Below are 22389 nucleotides of genomic sequence, written 5' to 3'. Positions count from 1 at the left end.
TATAAAAGCCCTATAGACCAGGTAAGGCCTCAGTGCGTCGGCGGGAATCCTGAGCGGCAGAGCGGGACTATAAAAGTCCCAGAGACCAGGTAAGGCCTCAGTGCATCGGCGGGAATCCTGAGCGGCAGAGCGGGGCTATAAAAGTCCCAGAGACCAGGTAAGGCCTCACAGCGTCGGCGGGAATCCTGAGCGGCAGAGCGGGGTATAAAAGTCCCAGAGACCAGGTAAGGCCTCACAGCGTCGGCGGGAATCCTGAGCGGCAGAGCGGGGCTATAAAAGTCCCAGAGACCAGGTAAGGCGTACCAGTCTCCAGTCTGGAAGGAGAGAGGTAAAAAGTAATCCAAGTGTGACGTCACCAGAAAGCGGGTAAGTGATTGGTTGGTAAGTATTTCTCCCTTTCAAGCTTAAATCTCTTTGGTTTATAGTTTCTAAGGTGTGATATTCACCATCTAGAATCGGGGCAGAGGATATTTAAGAATAATATTAATAAATTTAATTAATTACATAGAATGGGAGATCAGGTGATGTGTTGCTGCAGCAATATGTGGGAGCTGGTGAACACCATTGATGCTCACCGTGATCACATTTGCAGTAAGTGTTGGCTGCTTGCGGAACTCCGGCTCCGTGTTGAAGAGCTGGAGTCCGAGCTTCAAACACTGAGACACATCAGGGAGGGGGAGAGTTACCTGGACTCTGTGTATCACGAGGTAGTCACACCAATTAGATTAATTAATTCAGATGTATTCCGTGGCCAGGGTCAGGATGGTGTGACTAGAAGTGAGGCAGGTACGGGGATCCAGGAGGTAGTGTTGGAGGAGCCGCAGCCCTTGCACTTGTCCAACAGGTTCGAGGCTCTTACTCCCTGTGGGGACAGGAGCAGGGACTGCAGGGAGGATGAGCAAACTGGCCTCAGCACCGTGGAGCAGGGGGCCATTCAAGTGGGGGGAGTTAAAAGAAATGTTGTAGTGGTAGGGGATAGTATCGTTAGGGGGATAGATAGAGTTCTTTGCAGCCGAGAGCGAGAGTCCCGAAGGCTGTGTTGCCTGCCCGGTGCCAGGGTGAAATAAAGAATAGATTTGCCTTTCTAATCTAGGTTTTATTAACTTAAAAATCCTGTAGCACATCTTTCAACACCCAGTCCCAACTAAAGGCTGGAAAGAACTGAATTTAAGATGGCCACCACAAATCACATGACATCAACTACCAATGAGATTACTGCATATATCCCAAGGCAGGAAACAAACAACCAATCACAATACTTCTTACTAAACATAAAGAATAATCACCACATTCACCCCTCCTTTTAAAATATACTCCAACCTAAATAACCTTTACAATTTATAATTAATTATTTACAACTAAAACTATGCACAGACAAAATAAAACTATTCAACATGACACAATACTAAGTGAGCAACAACAAATAGTAACATTGCACATAAGTATTAAGTATCTCTCAACTAAAACAATATAATATATTTCAACAATTTTAAAACATTACTATCAATTTAAAAGTCCATTTTCAATCGGTCGACCGGATATCTTGTTCGTGTCGACCTTCTTAACCTTGGTGAAATTCCTTGCCCTCCCACACCAGGAGACACAGAAGTATCTTCTGCAGGAAGGCTATCCATATCCCGATTTTCAATGGTTTCCGGATTAGAAATCCCATCAGGAGGTAAACTGGGACGGTCATGAACATCCATCGAGGGCTGACTAATAGAAGTATAATTATCTGCAGTCGGATTGGAAATATTCGTAGTATCTGTAACAGCATCCACATTATCTGAATCATGACTATTGTTAATATCCTCAGAAGAGGGCTGGCCACCACAAGGAGCCAAGTCTTTAATTGAAACGGTACTTTCTTTCCCATCTTGGAATCGAATATGAGCATATTGGGAATTTGCCTCCAACAGCTCCACCTCCTCCACTAAAGGATCATATTTTGACAATCTAACATGGCGTCAAAGCAGCACAGGTCCCTGCATAGTAAGCCATGAAGGTACCGAATATCCCGTAGTAGATCTCCGCGGATAGTTAAAGAGCCTTTCATGGGGGGTCACATTAGTAGCCGTTGAAAGCAATGATCTAATGGAATGCAGGGCATCAGGCAGTACCATTTCCCACTGTGTATTCTTAAGGTTCCGGGATGTCAAAGCCAACATAACTGCCTTCCAGATCACCCCATTGTATCGTTCGCACTGTCCATTACCCTGGGGATTATACGGGGTAGTTCTGCTAGTAGAAATTCCCCGACTCTGAAGGTATTCCTTCAACTGGGAAGACATAAAAGAACTTCCCTGATCCGAATGGATATACGCAGGCATCCCAAAGATGACAAAAAGTTGAGTCAGACATTTGATAACTGTAGCAGCTGATACATCTGCGCAAGGAAAAGCAAAAGGGAACCTTGAAAACTCATCCACAACAGTAAATATATATCGGTTTTAAGTAGTTGAAGGAAGAGGCCCCTTAAAATCGACGCTCAAACGTTCAAAAGGAGAAGTAGCCTTTATAAGATGAGCTCGTTGAGGCTTAAAGAAATTCGGTTTACACCGAGCACAGATAAAACATGATGAAGTCATCCGCTTGACGTCTTCAACTGAAAAGGGCAAATTCTTACTGCGTACGAAGTGTATCATCCTCGTAACCCCAGGATGGCATAAGGCATTGTGAAGATTAATAAGCGTATCTCCGTGAATCACAGAACAATAAGCCCTCGACAGTGCATCAGCAGCAACATTATCCTTCCCCGGACGATAAACTATATCAAACTGGTAACATGCCAACTCAATCCTCCACCTCATTATTTTATCATTCTTAATCTTTCCAAAATGTTTGACATCAAACATAAAGGACACAGACTTTTGATCAGTTACCAACGTAAAATGTCACCCCGATAAATAATGTCTCCATTTACGCAGTGCTTCTACTATTGCATACGCCTCTTTCTCTATTGAAGAATGCCTTTTTTCACTATTGTTCAAGGTACGTGAGAAAAAGGCCACAGGTCTTCCATTTTGGTTCAGAGTAGCCCCAATTGCAAAATCAGAAGCGTCCGTCTCAATCACAAAAGGAACCTGCTCATCAATAGAATGCACAACTGCTCCAAGGATATCCTTTTTAAAATTATCAAAACACATCCTGGCCTCCCATGATAGAGGATATGTCGTAACCCGAATAAGAGGCCGGATCTTCTGTGAAAAATTTGCAATCCAATTAGAATAGTAAGAAAACAGTCCAACAACTCGTTGCAAAGCCTTAGAATTAGTAGGACAAAGTAAATCAATCAATGGTCGCAGACATTCTGGGTCTGGTTTAATCTTGTTTCCCGAGATAATGTACCCCAGTAGATTTACCTCAGTGGTCAAAAAGGTACACTTCTCTTTATTGAAAGTTAAACCAACTTTTTCCGCAGCTTGAAGGAATCTTTCTAAATTAGAATCATGCTCCACCCTTGATTTGCCACACACCGTAATGTCATCTAAGTATGAAAAGGTGTCAGAGAGAGAGTTATCACTTATAAAAGCACCCATTGCCCGTTGAAAACAAGCAACACCATTAGTAACACCAAATGGTATTCGGCAAAACTGATACAGCTTTCCACCAGCCTCAAAGGCCGTATATGGTTGATCCTTCTTAACAATAGGAATCTGATGATACGCACTCTTTAGGTCAATAGTGCTAAAAACCTTATACTGAGATACTTTATTGATAAGCTCATCAATCTTAGGCAAAGGGTACGCATCTAATTGAGTATACCTATTAATAGTTTGGGAATAGTCTATCACCATTCGTTTCTTATGTCTCTCGTTAGTCATGACAACTACCTGTGCCCGCCAAGGCGAACAACTAGGTTCAATAATTCCTTCCAATAAGAGACGTTGAACTTCAGAATTAATAAATTCTCTATCCTGACTGCTATACCTTCTTGACTTGGTAGCAATTGGCTTACAATCCGGCATCAAATTGGAAAAAAGGGATAATGGAGAAATGGATAAAGAGGTTAATCCACAAATAGATAAAGGTGGCTTAGTCCCTCCAAATGAAAGACTGAGAGACTCGTGTAACTGAAGCACATCATGACCAATCAAAATATCCGCACAGAGATTAGGCAAAACAGATAGGCGTATATCAGTATACGTATTACCTAGAAGAATCAATTTCACAAGGCAACAACCAGCTACTTGTGAAGTGAGAGCCGTCTGAGCCATACACACCTGATAGGAAACAGGCGAAATTTTCAAATGCTTCTCCTTTGCAAACTGAAGACTTATAAAACTCTCGGTACTGCCCGTATCTATAAGGGCCTTCACTTCCAACCCATTAACTTGGGCCGTAACTATAGCTTTGTTTAGGCCATGAGCAAATGCAGCAGAAATTGATGCAATAAACGCCCTATCTAAAGGCTGAATAGTCACAGAGGAGGTAATTGAACCTGATTTTACACACACGTGCGTAATGACCTCTCTTGCCGCATTTACTACACACAACCTCCCGAGCAGATCACTTCAGACGAGGGTGCCGGACGTTCCCACAAAAATAACACTTCTGAATCCTAGAGGCAACAGCCGCTGAAGTAGAAACTGTTTCAGAATCTAGTAAACCACTCCTATTAAGTCCACATAATTCCTTTTCATCCGGAACTGCCGAAACCACAGTCACAGGCTGATTAAAAAGAGCATAAGAATCCGAACTTCTCTGAGCCACATCCAATGTAGAAGCTTGCTCAAAAGCACTCTTAAGATCCAAAGTCTTATTTTCTAACAACCGCTGACGAATTGATCTAGACAGTAATCCATTAATAAAAGCATCCCGTACCGATTCTTCCTTATATTCTTCAGCCGTCACGGCCTTATAATTACAGTTAACACTAAGGCACTGAAGTGCTTGTAAATAAGTATCCAAAGATTCTCCCACCTGCTGCCTACGGGCAGATAGAAGGTGACGTGCAAATACCTCATTCTTTGGTTTAACAAAAATCTTTTCCAATGTAGAAATAGCCACTTCGTAAGTTTTACAGTCCAAAATATACTTATACACATCCGGAGCAATGTAGTTGATCAGCATATTCAGCTTATTTAGAGACTCTTGATCCAACATGCCCAAAAAGTTTTTAAATGTACAATACCAATGTTTCCATTTATCATCCACTCCTGCAGAATTAGGGTCAGCATTGAATCGTTCTGGTTGAAGATATCGCTCCATTCTGACATAAAGTTAATAAATTGAAATAAAGAATAGATTTGCCTTTCTAATCTAGGCTTTATTAACTTAAAAATCCTGTAGCACATCTTTCAACACCCAGTCCCAACTAAAGGCTGGAAAGAACTGAATTTAAGATGGCCACCACAAATCACATGACATCAACTACCAATGAGATTACAGCATATATCCCAAGGCAGGAAACAAACAACCAATCACAATACTTCTTACTAAACATAAAGAATAATCACCACACAGGGTTAAGGACATCTCCTCTGGACTGGAGAGAAACTTGGAGTGGGAGGGGAAGGATCCAGTTGTCGTGGTCCATGTTGGTACCAACGACATAGATAGAACAAGGAAGGAGGTTCTGCTGAGGGAGTTTGAGCAGCTAGGGGCCAAATTAAAAAGCAGAACCACAAGGGTTACCTGAGCCACGAGCGAATTTGGCTAGGACAAATAAAATTAGAGAGTTAAATGCGTGGCTCAAAGACTGGTGTGGGAGAAATGGGTTTTGCTTCCTGGGACACTGGCACCAGTACTGGGGCAGGAGGGAGCTGTTCCGTTGGGATGGGCTTCACTTGGCCAGTGCTGGGACTAGAGTCCTGGCGGATCATATAACTAGGGCTGTAGAGAGGGCTTTAAACTAACTAGTGGGGGGGAGGTTCCTAGAGAGCAAATAATAAAAATGACAACAGAGAAGGTCATAGACTTAGGTAACAGTGGGGAAATTAAAAACCAGAGCGTGTCAGGAAGGGGCAGAAGGTATGGAGTAAAAGGTAAAGTAAATAAAGGGCAAAAGCAGGAACTAAGTGTCACAAAACATCTTTGAAAGTTCTCTATCTGAATGCACGTAGCATTCGCAACAAAATAGACGAGTTAATGGCACAAATAACTACATATGGGTATGATCTTGTGGCCATTACAGAAACATGGCTGCAGGGTGACAATGCCTGGGAATTAAACATACCAGGTTATTTAACGATCAGGAAGGACAGGCAGGAAGGAAGGGGAGGTGGGGTGGCTATGTTAATAAAGGAAGGAATCACTGTAATACAGAGAAATTATATTGGGTCAAAAGATCAGGATAATGAAACAGTTTGGGTGGAGGTAAGGAATAATAAGGGGAAAAAAACACTAGTGGGCGTAGTCTATAGGCCTCCGAACAGTGGCAACTCTGTTGGACGGAGTATCAATCAGGAAATAGTTGAGGCTTGTAATAAGGGAACATCTATAATTATGGGGGATTTTAACTATCATATTAATTGGACAAATCAAATTGGGCAGGGCTGCCTTGAGGATGAGTTCATTGAGTGTATTAGGGATGGGTTTCTTGAGCAGTATGTAACTGAACCGACCAGGGGGCAAGCAACCTTAGATCTGGTCCTGTGTAACAAGATGGGATTAATTAAAAATGTCCCAGCAAAGGATCCCCTTGGAATGAGTGACCATACATGGTTGAATTCCATATTCAATTAGAGGGTGAGAAGGTTGGATCTCAAACAAGCATGCAAGGAGGCTATGAAGGTATAAGAGCGGAATTGAGTAGAGTGGATTGGGAAAATAGATTAAAGGGTAAGACGATACATGATCAGTGGTGTACATTTAAGGAGTTATTTTACAACTTCCAAAAAAAAAATATTCCACTGAGAAGAAAAGGGTGTAAAAGAAAAGACAGCCATCCGTGGCTAAGTAAAGAAATTAAGGATAGTATTCGACTAAAAACAAGGGCATATAAGGTAGCCAAATCTAGTAGGAGGATAGAGGATTGGGAAAACTTTAAAAGACAGCAAAAAATAACAAAAAGATTGATTAAGAAAGGGAAGATAGATTATGAAAGTAAATTAGCAAAAAATATACAAACAGATAGTAAGAGTTTTTATAGTTATATAAAAAGAAAAAGGGTGGCTAAAGTAAATGTTGGTCCCTTAGAGGATGAGACCGGGAAATTAATGGTGGGAAATATGGAGATGGCAAAAACACTGAATGAATATTTTACATCAGTCTTTACAGTAGAAGACACTAAGAATATCCCAACACTGGACAAACAGGGGGCTAAAGGGGGGGAGGAGCTAAACACGATCAAAATCACTAAGGAAGTGGTACTCAGTAAAATAATGGGACTCAAGGCGGATAAATCACCTGGACCTGATGGCTTACATCCTAGGGTCTTGAGGGAAGTGGCGGTAGGGATTGTGGATGCATTGGTAATAATTTTCCAAAACTCCCTGGACTTGGCAAAGGTCCCGGCAGACTGGAAAACTGCTAATGTAACACCCTTATTTAAAAAGGGCAGTAGACAGAAGGCTGGAAACTATAGACCGGTTAGCCTAACATCTGTGGTAGGTAAAATTTTGGAGTCCATTATTAAGGAGACAGTAACAGGACATTTGGATAATCAAAGTTTGCAGATGATACTAAGATGGGAGGGAAAGTAGTGAGTGAGGAGGACATAAAAAACCTGCAAGGGGACATCGACAGGCTAAGTAAGTGGGCAGAGATTTGGCAGATGGAATACAATACTGGAAAGTGTGAGGTTATGCACTTTGGCAGGAAAAATCGTAGAGCAAGTTATTATCTTAATGGCAAGAAACTGGAAAGTACTGAAGTACAAAGGGATCTGGGGGTCCTGGTGCACGAAACTCAAAAGGTTAGTATGCAGGTGCAGCAAGTGATTAAGAAGGCCAATGGAATGTTGGCTTTCATTGCTAGGGGGATAGAATATAAAAATAGGGAGGTATTGCTTCAGTTGTGCAAGGCATTGGTGAGGCCGCACCTGGAATACTGCGTACAGTTTTGGTGTCCATACTTAAGAAAGGACATACTTGCTCTCGAGTCAGTACAAAGAAGGTTCACTCGGTTGATCCCGGGGATGAGGGGATGGACATATGAGGAGAGGTTGAGTAGATTGGGACTCTACTCATTGGAGTTCAGAAGAATGAGAGGCGATCTTATTGAAACGTATAAGATTGTGAAGGGGTCGGATCGGGTGGATGCGGGGAAGATGTTCCCGATGATGGGTGAAACTAGAACTAGGGGGCATAGTCTTAGAATAAGGGGCTGCTCTTTCAAAACTGAGATGAGGAGGAACTACTTCACTCAGAGGGTGGTAGGTCCATGGAATATGCTGCCCCAAAAAGCTGTGGAAGCTACATCATTACATAAATTTAAAACAGAAATAGACAGTTTCCTGGAAGTAAAGGGAATTAAGGGTTACGGGGAGCGGGCAGGAATTTGGACATGAGTCTAGGTTCGGATCGGTCATGGCCCTGTGGGTAGCGGAGCGGGCCCAGGGGCCGTGTAGCCTGATCCTGCTCCTATTTCGTGTGTCTAATTCTGTTAGATTCAGGAGATGGTTCTGTGATAGTGGATTGGCGGTTAGGATCAGATCAGCCATGATCTTATTGAATGGCGGAGCAGGCTCGAGGGGCCAATTGGCCTACTCCTGCTCTTATTTCTTATGTTCTTATAGGACGAGGGCGGCCTGGTCCCCCAACCAATGGCGGCGAGGCAAGGGGGCGGGGCCTCCTCTCCAGCTCAGGTGCGCTGGGTCCGATTGTGACGCGCTGTCCCCAGGTGAGAGCAGCTCAGTCAGCACAGAGCTGGTGCTGGAATCTGGGAGAGGGGCCGCAGGCAGCGGGCCTGGCAAAGGGGCACAAGCTTCACAATACAAGCTTCTTTCAAATGCACAATTGTTTCCTACAGACAGCCTTGGTCACTCTGCAAAAAGAACTGTTTAACAATTCATCATAACTCCCCTGCTTTAGGAGAGGGGTAGAGTGCAAAAGCAAGGAAGTTATGATGAAACTGTGTAAAAGACTGGAGTCAGCTGTGGCTCAGTGGATAGCAGAGTCAGAAGGTTGTGGGTTCAAATCCCGCTCCAGGGACTTGAGCATATAAAGCGAGGCTGACACTCCAGTGCGGTGCTGAGGGGCACTGTCAGAGGGGCAGTACTGAGGGAGCGCCGCACTGTCAGAGGGGCAGTACTGAGGGAGCGCCGCACTGTCGGAGGGGCAGTACTGAGGGAGCGCCGCACTGTCGGAGGGGCGGTGCTGAGGGAGCACCGCACTGTCGGAGGGGCAGTACTGAGGGAGCGCTGCACTGTCGGAGGGGCAGTACTGAGGGAGCGCCGCACTGTCGGAGGGGCAGTGTCATAGAGTCATAGAGTTATACAGCACAGAAAGAGGCCCTTCGGCCCATCGCGTCCACGCTGGCCATCAAGCCCTTTCTATTCTAATCCCATTTTCCAGCACTTGGTCCGTAGCCTTGTATGCTATGGCATTTCAAGTGCTCATCTAAATGCTTCTTGAATGTTGTGAGGGTTCCTGCCTCTAACACCCTTTCAGGCAGTGAGTTCCAGGTTCCAACCACCCTCTGGGTGAAAAAAGCTTTTCCTCAAATCCCCTCTAAACCTCCTGCCCCTTACCTTGAAACTATGCCCCCTGGTTATTGACCCCTCTACTCAGGGGAAAAGTTCCTTTCTATTTAGCCTATCTATGCCCCTCATAATTTTGTACACCTCAATCAGGTCCCCCCTCAGCCTTCTCTGCTCCAAGGAAAACAACCCCAGCCTGTCCAGTCTTTCTTCATAGCTGAAGCGCTCCAGCCCAGGTAACATCCTGGTGAATCTCCTCTGCACCCTCTCCAATGCAATCACATCCTTCCTATCGTGTGGCGACCAGAACTGCACACAGTATTCCAGCTGTGGCCTAACCAGTGTTTTGTACAGCTCCATCATAACCTCCCTGCTCTTATATTCTATGCCTCGGCTAATGAAGGCAAGTATCCCATATGCCTTCTTAACCACCTTATCCACCTGTTCTGCTGCCTTCAGGGATCTATGTACATGCACACCAAGGTCCCTCTGATCCTCTGTCTTTCCTAGGGTCTTACTATTCATTGTGTATTCCCTTGCCTTGTTAGTCCCTCCAAAATGCATCACCTCACACTTTTCAGGGTTAAATTCCATTTGCCACTGTTCCGCACATCTGACCAACCCATCTATATCGTCCTGCAGACTGAGGCTACCTCCTCGCTATTTACCACCCCACCAATTTTCATGTCATCGGCGAACTTACTGATCATACCTTTTACATTCACATCCAAATCATTAATGTTGACCACAAACAGCAAGGGACCCAGCACCGATCCCTGCGGTACCCCACTGGACACAGGCTTCCAGTCACAGAAAGCTGAGGGAGCGCTGCACTGTCGGAGGGGCAGTACTGAGGGAGCTCTGCACTGTCGGAGGGGCAGTACTGAGGGAGCGCTGCACTGTCGGAGGGGCAGTACTGAGGGAGCGCCGCGCTGTCGGAGGGGCAGTACTGAGGGAGTGCCGCACTGTCGGAGGGGCAGTGGATGTGGTGTATTTGGATTTTCAAAAGGCTTTCGATAAGGTCCCGCATAAGAGATTAGCGTGTAAAGTTAAGGCACATGGGATTGGGAGCAAGGTATTGACTTGGATAGAGAACTGGTTGGCAGACAGGAAGCAAAGAGTTGGAATAAACGGCTCTTTTTCCGAGCGGCATGCAGTAACTAGTGGAGTACCACAGGGATCGGTCCTTGGACCCCAGCTATTCACAATATATATTAATGATCTGGACGAGGGAACTAGATGTAATATCTCCAAGTTTGCAGACGACACAAAGCTGGGTGGGCGTGTGTGCTGTGAGGAGGATGCTGAGAAACTACAGTATGATTTGGACAGGTTGGGTGATTGGGCAGAAGCATGGCAGATGCAAAATAACATGGATAAATGCAAGGTTATCCACTTTGGTGTCAAAAACAGAAAGGCAGATTGTTATCTGAATGGCAATAGATTGGGAGAAGGGGAAGTGCAGCGAGACCTGGGTGTCCTTGTGTACCAGTCGCTGAAGGTAAGCATGCAGGTGCACCAGGCGGTTAAGAAGGCAAATGGTATGTTGGCCTTCGTAGCGAGAGGGTTCGAGTACAAGAACAAGGATGTCTTGCTGCAGTTGTACAGGGCCTTGGTGAGACTACATCTTGTATTGTGTGCAGTTTTGGTCGCCTTTTCTGAGGAAGGATGTTTTGCCATGGAAGGAGTTCATCGAAGATTCACCAGGTTGATACTTGGGATGGCAGGAATGACGTATGAGGAGAAATTGGGTCGATTGGGCATGTACTCGCTGGAGTTTAGAAGAATGAGAGGGGATCTCATTGAAACTTATAAAATTCTAATAGGACTGGACAGACTAGATGCAGGAAGGATGTTCCCGATGGTGGGGGAGTCCAGGACCAGGGGTCACAGTCTAAAGATAAGGGGTAAGCTATTTAGGACAGAGATGAGGAGGAATTTCTTCACCCAGAGAGTGGTGAACCTGTGGAATTCACTACCACAGAAGGCAGTAGAGGCCAATTCATTAAATATATTCAAGAAGGAGTTAGATATATTTCTTAAGGCTAAAGGGATCAAGGGATATGGGGAGAAGGCAGGGACAGGGTAGCGAAATTGGATGATCAGCCATGATCTCATTGAATGGCGGAGCAGGCTCGAGGGGCCGAATGGCCTACTCCTGCTCCTATCTTCTATGTTTCTATGAACCCCAGGACCAGGCCCCTATGGGGAATAGTTATGCAGATCTAGCCGCAAAACTAGCTGCAGAAGAAATGCAACCAGAGGACGCGTTCAAAAGCGAAATAAATATGGTCATGATAGTGGGGTACAGGAAGTGAATATAATGGAGCTACAAGAAAATACTAGTAAAGAGGAAAAGGAGAAATGGAGACAAGCTGGCGCGCAATTACAAGATGGAATTTGGAAATGGGGCCCACGTAACCAGGTGGTGGCACTGGAATGTTGTAGACAACAACCGATGGCGCTATACCATGGTGTAACACATACTGGCAGAAGTAACATGTTGCACCTACTGACACAGTACTGCTGGTGGCCAAAGATGGGTCAGGAAGTGGCAAAATATTGCCACCGCTGTATAATATGCACAAGAATAATGTAGGACAGAGATGTAGAGTTAGAGTAGCAAACCAACCCAGGCCTCAAGGACCCTGGGAAAACTTACAAATTGACTTTACCGGCCCCTTAGCGCAGGACCGGGGGAAGAAATATTGCCTGGTAATAATTGACCAATTTACCAGGTGGGTGGAAGCCTTTGCCACCCGAGACTGCTCTGCAAAAACAGTTGCACTAATATAGGCTACCGAGGTTATACCCCGTTGGGGAGTGCCTCTGCAAATTGACTCAGACAACGGCACTCATTTCACCGGCAAAATAATGAAAGAAATCTGTAAGCTGCTACATGTGACACAAAAATATCACATACCATATCACCCCCAGAGCTCGGGGATGGTAGAAAGAATGAATAGGACACTGAAAAACGCGCTGACAAAAGCCATCCAAGAAACAGGGAAGGGATGGTCGGAATTATTACCCAGCATACTAATGGGGCTGCGAGCCACCCCAGGATGAACGACCGGACTGACCCCCTATGAATTAATGACAGGACAAGCTATGAGACTACCAGAGGATTTGGCTGGAGGGGTGGGAAGCATAGAAACATAGAAGATAGGATCAGGAGTAGGCCATTCAGCCCCTCGAGCCTGCTCCGCCATTCAATGAGATCATGGCTGATCATCATGTATCAAGGAGCGCAGAGATCGGGGAGGGTTGTGGGGCTGGAGGAGGTTACAGGGATAGGGAGAGACCGAGGGCCATGGAGGGATTTGAGAACAAGGATGAGATTGTTGGACCGGGAGCCAATATAGGTCAGCGAGCACAGGGTGAACGGGACTTGGTGCGAGTTTGGATACGAACAGTCGAGTCTGGAGGTCATAGTCTAAGGATAAGGGGTAAGCCATTTAGGACTGAAATGAGGAGGAATTTCTTCACCCAGAGAGTGGTGAATGTTGTATCCGTGTGTTAATGGAGACACGGAATGCAGGAGTTGGTTTACAGGTGTTTCCTGGACAAAGTCTGGAGGTGAACTAACAGATACAAGACACTATACAGGCTTATATAGCCCGAGTGGCCACTACCGGCATTACAGTACACAGGGGCTCTTAAAGGCACATACACCACAATTCCTCCCCTTTTAGACAACCAGTACATAACATTTTAAGTAATTATTATTAACATGTGTACAAGAACAATAATCTAAACATTTGCTGCAGTTAATCAATTATAAGTCAGTCTCTCTGGAGGCTTCCTGACTCGGTCCGGATAACACCTCGGTGGTGTAGTAGTTTTCGGTGGTGTAGTAGTTTTCGGTGGTGTAGTAGGTTCTTTTGGTAAGGTCGATTCGGCTTGAATGCCAGTGTCGGGTTCGTCTGGTTCCAGTATCAGCGGATCGGAGGTAGATACTATGGGTATCTCTACTTCATCATTAGGCGTATAGAGTTGTGGTGTAGGTTGTCCCTTTTCGGATGACTCTATGATCTGGTCAGCATGGCGCCTTATTATGCTTTCTCCAATGTCCACGGTATACATCAGTGGTCCTAGTCGTGTGCAAATAGTTCCAGGCTGCCATTTCTCGGTACGGTAGTCCTGGGCCAAAACTTGTTGACCTATCTGGAAGGTTCTAGTTGGCCTTTCATTCATGCCTTGAAATTGCCGGTTCTCTACGTCCCTTCTGATGTTTGGCTTGATCAAATCCAGCCGGCATCTTAGTCTTCTATTGAAAAACATCATGGCGGGAGTTTGGTTTGTAACCATGTGTTGCATTCCTGTAGGCAAACAAGAAGTTATCTATCTTATGCTGTAGATTGATGCCTTCATTACCCATAGCCTTTATGGCCTTCTTGAAGGTCTGGACAAACCTTTCAGCCAATCCATTGGTGGCGGGATGGTATGGGGCGGATGTACAGTGCTTAACCCCATTGTTTTTTAAGAACTTTCTGAATTCTTCGGACACAAATTGTGGTCCATTATCAGAGAATTGTTCAGGCAGCCCATTCCTGGCAAATATGGTCCTTAATACTGTGATGGTTTTTTCCGTGGTGGTGGAGGACATCTTTATTACCTCCGGCCACTTGGAGTGTGCGTCAACCGCGATTAAGAACATTGAGTCCCTAAATGGACCAGCAAAGTCGATGTATACCCTTTGCCATGGAGATGAGGGCCACTCCCATGGATGTAGAGGGGCTTGTGGTGGGGCGTTTTGGACCTTCTGGCATCCTAGACAGCCCTTGGTCATTTCTTCGATGTCTCCATCGATACCTGGCCACCACACAAACGCTCTGGCTAGGTTCTTCATTTTCACTCCACCCAGATGCCCCTCGTGAAGCTCCTTTAGCACTTTATCCTGGAGTTTGGGTGGAATCACCACTCTGGATCCACACATCAAGGTTCCTCGGCACACTGACAGCTGTTCCCTTCTTTGCGAGAATGCTGGCAACAGTGGTTTGCCATGTGCTGGCCATCCCTTTACCGTTAAATCGTAGACTCGTGAGAGAGTCGGGTCATTTCTCGTTTCCTTTTCAATGGCAGAATTTGTTACTGGTAGACAATCTACTATGCTGGAGTGGAACATTTCCACTGGGTCCACTGTAGCTCCTACGCCGTAAGGGGATGCATCGCACGCCAGTCTGATTGGCAGTGATGGGTTGTAATGAGCCAAAACTTCCTTGGACGTGATCAAGCCTTTACATTTATGGAAGGCACGTTTACAGTCCTCGCTCCATTCCCAAATTACTCCCGTTTGTAGCAGTTCGTTAAGAGGGTGCAGAACAGTTGACAAGTTCGGTAAAAATTTATGATAGTAATTTATCAATCCCAGGAACGACCTTAATTGTGAGACATTTTCAGGTGCTGGGGCTTTTATGACCGCTTCAATTTTTTCAGGGGACTTATGCAACCCTTCTTCGTTAATTATGTGGCCACAATATGATATTTGTTTCTGGAAAAATTCACACTTGGGGCGGTTTGCTCGTAGGCCCCGTTCTCTCAGCCGAGTGAGCACCTGCTCCAAATTGGCAAGGTGCTCGTTGTCGTTTTCTCCTGTTACAAGGATGTCGTCTAGGTAGCATTGAGTCCCAGGAATCCCTTGCAGGACTTGTTCCATAGCCCTTTGCCAGATAGCTGGAGCTGATGCTACTCCGAAAACCAGTCGATTGTACTGGTACAGGCCTTTGTGTGTGTTTATTGTGAGATACTTTTTAGAGGCCTCCTCAACCTCCATCTGTAGATATGCCTGTGCCAAGTCAATTTTGGTGAAACGTTTCCCTCCGGATAGTGAGGCGAAAATATCTTCTATCCTTGGAAGAGGATACTGTACCGTGTGAAGGACTGGGTTTACAGTCACCTTGAAGTCTCCACAGATGCGAATTTTTCTCTGTTCTTCAGATTTATCATTATTCAAAGTTTTCTTCATGACCGGGACAATGGGTGTTGCCCACTCGCTCCAATCTATCTTGGATAACACGCCTGTCCTTTCCAAATTCTCCAGCTCTGCCTCGACTGCTGGACGAATTGCGTATGGCACCGGCCTTGCCTTAAAAAACTTGGGAATTGCCACATCTTCCACCTTTATTGAGGCGGTGACGCCTTTCAAGGTTCCTCGTTCCTGTGGAACACTTCTTTGGCGTTGGCCAAGATGTCTTTCAATCGTTCAGGTATGATGTCATCATTTTTTTTTCTTACTGGTCACCGTCAGTGCCTGAATGGAGTGCCAGTCTAAACGTATCTTTCTGATCCATTCACGTCCCAACAGCGGTGAACCACCATGTTGCAGAACGTATAAATACAACTTCTGTATTTCCTTGCCGTTGTATACAACAGGCACCCTTATTTTCCCTCTGGGGTATACTTTCTGCCCCGTATATGTTTTTAAGATAATGGATGCGTCTTTCAAGGGTATATGCGGAAATAGCCGCTCGTAATCCTGTCGACTTATGACGGTCAGAGCTGATCCTGTATCTAGCTCCATTTTAACTGGGGACCCTGTTATCGTGAGGGTAACCCAAATGGTCTGGTAATCTTCTTTGGTAATTACATTATGTAATTTGAGACAGCTTAGTCTCTTGTTTCCGGAGTCGCTATCGCTCTTCTGGTCTTCGGAGCTACTGTCCGTCATCATTTGTACTTTATTGATTTTTTTTTGTCAGTGGATTTTTTGTTTCCAGATCGGCATACACGTGCAATGTGTCCCATCTTTCCGCATTGCCTGCATGCTTTGTCCTTGTACCAGCAGTCCCTCTGGTCATGGGTGGATCTGCCGCACCGATAACATCTCTTGAAACCCTGTGTCATTTCATGGGTGCCGAAATCCTGTGGCTTGTGCTGTATCTCTGCAGCTCCTCTCACTGCTGCTTCGTATGATACAGCCATACTGAAAGCCTTGTCCAGTGTTAAATCTTTCTCAGAAAGTAGCCTTTTCTGTGTTCCTTCACTTAGGAGACCGCAGACGAATTTGTCTTGAAGAGAATCTGCCAGTCCTGCCCCGAATTGGCAGTGCTTTGATAGCTTCCTTAATTCGGTGAGGTAATCAGCGTTACTTTCATTCTTGTGCTGATTCCTCCTGAAGAATTTGAATTGTTCCGCTATCAGCAGCGGTGTTGGGTTTAAGTGCTCCTGCAGGGTATCAACAATTTCCTTAAAATTCTTGTCCATCGGTTTGGCTGGAGTGATTAAGTTTCGTAACAGCCCGTATGTCTTTGCGCCCATTAGATTTAGGAGTATCGATGCTTTTTTATCATCCTCTATTGCATTTGCTGTGCAATATACCTCTACTCTTTCTACATATGTGGTCCAATCCTCTACATCACCATTGAAAGCAGTAATATTGCCAGTCTTAGGCATCCTGAAAAAAAAATGGCGCCTTTCCTTTCTTCCTCGCTGAAAAAAAATGGCGCCTCCCACGCTTTCCCGCTGCTGTTGCTGCTGACAACGCTGTTCTCCGCGGTTTTTAATTATACAAATATTTTTAATAGTCGGAGACTTGTTCCCGCCGGACTCTCTGGGACTTCCCCCTCCCTCTGCGTGGTCCGAACGCTGACCTGTTTTGCAGAGCTGGACGTCTCCCGAGTGCTCCACCCTTCGTCTCTGTTTGCCTGCATCTTCACTGCTTGGCCCCGCTGTAGAGCCAGCCGATCGAGCCCCAGACCGCCGCCCAGGAAGGATTATTGCAGTACCTGCCACCAGCCCGGCTAGCTGGTGAAAGCACATTTTTTTCTTTTTTTGTTTTTTTTTCTTCTTTCTTCTTCCTTCGTCTGAGGAATCGATCTCCTTGAGGTGCTGCCGAATTGCAGGTAAGTCCGTTTCCAATTCGTCGCCACTGTTGTATCCGTGTGTTAATGAAGACACGGAATGCAGCAGTTGGTTTAACAGGTGTTTACTGAACAAAGTCTGGAGGTGAACTAACAGATACAAGACATTATACAGGCTTATATAGCCCGAGTGGCCACTACCGGCATTACAGTACACAGGGGCTCTTAAAGGCACATACACCACAGTGAACCTGTGGAATTCTCTGCCACAGAGGGCGGTGGAGGCCAGTTCATTAAATATATTCAAGAAAGAGTTGGATATATTTCTTAAGGCTAAAGGGATATGGGGAGAAGGCAGGGACAGGGTACTGAATTTGGATGATCAGCCATGATCTCATTGAATGGCGGAGCAGGCTCGAAGGGCCGAATGGCCTACTCCTGCTCCTATCTTCTATGTTTCTATGCAACAAAGGTTTGGTTGAGGGTTTCAGGCACCAAACGTGGCAGTGAATTCACTCTCGCCAAGCTCGCACAGAAAGCAGTGTGATAATGACCAGATAATCTGTATTGGTGATGTTGGGTGAGCGATAAATATTGGTCCCAGGACATAGGGTGAACTCCCCCTGCCCTTTTTAGGTTTTTAAACTGTCATTCGAGTTCCTCTCCCTCTATTGTGAAGGGCGGGTATCCGCTGGGATACAGTCCCACAGTCACTGGTTGCCTTCTAGTGCTCCTCCGAGTGGCCAATGTGTGAGGGTGTGCAGGGATTGTTGGCAGCCTTTTCAACCTTGGGGGCATCACAGACAAAATCAAACCCCCTTTGCAGACTCGGCCTTTGCTGCTGGGGGGTGACTGGACAGTGATCAGTAGCAGGAGCCCAGGGCACTGAGGCTAACTGCAGTCTCCCCAACTGCATCCCAGGCCGGGATCAGCTGAGCGCCCTCACAGTGTGCAGCTGGAATGTGCAACCTATCCTGGGGAGTGAGGGAAAGGGAGGTCAAGGGTCAGCACCGAATGTCAGTCAACCTTGACCCCCAGACTCCCTCACTGATATAATCATAGACATTTACAGCACAGGAGGAGGCCATTCGGCCCATCTTGTCCGTGCCGGCCGACAAAGAGCTATCCACCCTAACCCCACTTTCCAGCACTTGGTCCGTAGCCTTGTAGGTTACGGCACTTCAAGTACATATCCAAGTACTTTTTAAATGTGATGAGGGTCTCTGCCTCTACCACCCTTTCAGGCAGTGAGTTCCAGACCCCCACCACCCTCTGGGTGAAAACATTTCCCCTCAAATCCCCTCTAAACTTCCGACCAATTACTTTAAATCTGTGCCCCTGGTTATTGACCCTTCTGCTAAGGGAAATAGGTCCTTCCTATCCACTCTATCTCGGCCCCTCATTATTTTATACACCTCAATTAAGTCTCCCCTCAGCCTCCTCCGTTCCAAAGAAAACAACCCCAGCCTCTCCAATCTTTTCTCATAGTTAAAATTCCCCTCTGTCCTGGGCCCCCAGCTGTTCACAATTTACATTAATGACCTGGATCAGGGAGTCGGATGCAGCATTTCCAAATTTGCAGACGACACTAAACTAGGAGGGGGGGTGGGCTCAGAGGAAGAGACCAGGAAGCTCCAGAGCGATTTGGACAGACTGGGCGATTGGGCGGATAAATGGCAGATGCACTATAATGTGGACAAGTGCGAAGTTATCCACCTTGGGTGCAGGAACGGGAGGGCAAATTATTATTTAAATGGCAATAGATTGGGAGAGGGGGAAGTACAGAGAGACCTGGGTGTTCTTGTACACCAGTCACTGAAGGCGAGCATGCAGGTGCAACAGGCGGTCAAGAAGGCAAACGGTATGCTGGCCTTCATAGCAAAAGGGTTAGAATACAGGAACAGGGATACCTTGCTGCAGCTGTACAGGGCACTGGTGAGACCACACCTCGAGTACTGTGTACAGTTTTGGTCGCCTCATCTGAGGAAGGATGTTCTTGCCATGGAGGGGGTGCAGCGGCGATTCACCAGGCTGATACCAGGAATGGCGGGAATGACCTATGAGGAGAGACTATGTAGTTTAGGGATGTACACACTGGAGTTTAGAAGATTGAGAGGGGACCTCATAGAAGTGTATAAAATTCTGACAGGTCTAGACAGACTGGATGCAGAAGGAATGTTTCCCTTGGCGGGTGAGAACAGAACTAGAGGACATAATTTAAGGATAAGGGCTAAACCATTTAGGACAGAGATGAGGGGGAATTTCTTCACTCAGAGAGTGGTGAACCTGTGGAACTCATTGCCACAGAGGGCAGTGTACGCCAGCTCATTAAATATATTTAAGAGGGAATTAGATATATTTCTACGGGCAAAAGGGGTTAAGGGTTACGGAGAGAAGGCGGGGACGGGATACTGAATTAAAGGATCAGCCATGATCTCATCGAATGGCGGAGCAGGCACGAAGGGCCGAATGGCCTACTCCTGCTCCTATCTTCTATGTATCTATGTAACATCCTCGTAAATCTCCTCTGCACCCCCTCTAGTACAATCACATCCTTCCTGTAATGTGGTGACCAGAACTGCACGCAGTGTTCTAGCTGCGGCCTAACTAGTGTTTTATACAGTTCAAGCATAACCTCCCTGCTCTTACATTCTATGCCTCGGCTAATAAAGGCAAGTATCCCGTATGCTGTCTTAATCTCCTTATCTACCTGTCCTGCTACCTTCAGGGATCTGTGGACATGCACTCCAAGGTCCCTCTGATCCTCTGCTCTTCTCAGTGTCCTACCATTTACAGTGTATTCCCTTGCCTTGTTAGCCCTCCCCAAATGCATTACCTCACACTTCTCCAGATTGAATTCCATTTGCCACTGTTCTGCCCACCTGACCAGTCCATTGATATCTTCCTGCAGTCTGCAGCTTTCTTCTTCATTATCAACCACACGGCCAATTTTTGCATCATCTGCAAACTTCTTAATCATACTTCCTACATTGGTCCATATCAATGAGTTGGTCTTGAATCAGCAGAACACGTTCTATTGACGTCATGACGTCTGCACCTTTTATGACGTCAAGACGTCCCAGAGCGCGTCACCCACCGCCCGCCCGCCCATTGATCCCAGGATCTGTCTCCCTAATGGTCGGCGGACACGTCAATCATGCCCGCTGCCCGCTGTCACGTGACCCTGAGGCGCTCTCCGGCTCCGCCCGAGTGAAGTCGCTCCATTCGGTGCCTGCGGAGCCCTCGGACTCTCAGGCTTGGATTCCCCTTTATTCTCTCCCCTCCTCTGATCTCAATCGGATCTGGGGGAAAACTCACTTTCCCTCACTGATTGCGGCTCTTCACCAACACGGACTTCACAAAGAAAGCCCCGCGCGGCAGCCTGGAGCTCGGGCCCAGCGCACAGGCGCGGGGGAGGATGATTGACAGGGGCCCCGGGTGTGTGCTGAGCATGCGCGGTGCGGGCCGGGCGCCTGTGGAGCAGGAGAGGGCTGGGCCATGTGGCGCATGCGCGGGGTCAGCCACAACTCAGCGCGGCAGCCAGGACGCTTTCTGGAGCGCGGGGGCTTGTGGGTATTGTAGCCGCCATTACTGTTGATCCTTTCAACCAACCTGTGCAGCAGCTGGGGCCTGAAAATCAGCTTCACTGCCCCTGGGCTGGGAAAAGGGGGACATGAGTACAGGTACCGTACCATAGTGGTTATGTTACTGGACTAGTTATCCAGAGGCCTGGACTAGTGATCTGGAGAAGTGAGTTCAAGTGAGAACTATATCTAACTCCTTCTTGAATATATTTAACAATTCATTAAATATATTCAAGAAGGAGTTAGATATATTTCTTAAGGCTAAAGGGATCAAGGGATATGGGGAGAAGGCAGGGACAGGGTACTGAGTTTGGATGATCAGCCATGATCTCATTGAATGGCGGAGCAGGCTCGAGGGGCCGAATGGCCTACTCCAGCTCCTATCTTCTATGTTTCTATGTAATCCCAGCACGGCAGCTGCAGAACTTAAATTCAGTTAATTAAATAAATCTGGAATTAAAAGGCTCGTAATGGTGACCATGAAACCGTCGTTAAAAACCCATCTGGTTCACTAATCTGACTGGCTTATATGTGACTTCAGGCTCACAGCAATGTGGTTGTCCCTTAACTGCCTTCTGAAGTGGCCTAGCAAGCCCCTCAGTTGTACCAAACCACTGCAAAGAAGTGTAACCGCACTGTGGGAGCACCTTCACCACACGGACTGCAGTGGTTCAAGGCGGCGGCTCGTCACCACCTTCTCAAGGGCAACTAGAGATGGGCAATAAATGCTGGTGTTGCCAGCGACGCCCACATCCCGTGAAAGCTAAAGGGATCAATTGAATGGCGGAGCAGGCTCGAGGGGCAGAATGGCCTACTCCTGCTCCTATCTTCTATGTTTCTATGAATGATTATATAAAAAAAATGGAGACCACGTTCTCCCTCTTACCCCTTTCTACACTCCTTTCACAGGGTTTTAGAAGTGGAGCCTTTAAGGACAGGAGGCTGAGACCAAACATCACATCAAGATCTGACAGAGTTACAGGATTCCTCAGGACCTGATGCAATCGGTCCTCCAATCTGCTGGCACATCAGTGAACCAGCGAGTTCACACTGATGAGAGACCTTTTAAATGTTCTGAGTGTGGGAAGAGCTTCAAGATCTACAAGCACCTGAAGCAACACCAGTGGCTACACACTGGGGAGAGCCCGTTCACCGGCCCCGTGTTCCAGAAGGGATTCACTCAGCCATCCGCTCCGATGATACACCAGCAAGATCACACGAGGGAGAGACCTTTAACTCGCTCCGTGGGTGGGATGGGATTAATTGCACCCTCCGTGCTGCTGAGACACCAGCTTGTCCACACCGATGTGAGACCGTTGACCTGCTCCGTGTTTTTGAATCGATTCTCTCATTCTGCCACCCTCCTGAGACACCAGCTTGTTCACAGTGATGAGAGACCAATTAAATGTTCTGACTGTGG

General features: G+C 46.5%; 1 protein-coding gene across 1 annotated transcript in view; it reads left to right on the top strand.

Annotated features, from left to right (window-relative positions):
- LOC147118254 (uncharacterized) overlaps positions 1-22389 on the top strand; it is a 183295-nt gene that overhangs the window by 8021 nt on the left and 152885 nt on the right. The window lies entirely within an intron of this gene.

The sequence above is a fragment of the Somniosus microcephalus genome, chromosome 4 (genome assembly GCF_052327205.1).
Source record: "Somniosus microcephalus isolate GS21.2 chromosome 4, FLI_Smic_1.0, whole genome shotgun sequence".
Lineage (NCBI taxonomy): Eukaryota > Metazoa > Chordata > Chondrichthyes > Squaliformes > Somniosidae > Somniosus > Somniosus microcephalus.
This window is presented reverse-complemented; position numbering and strand designations above follow the sequence as displayed.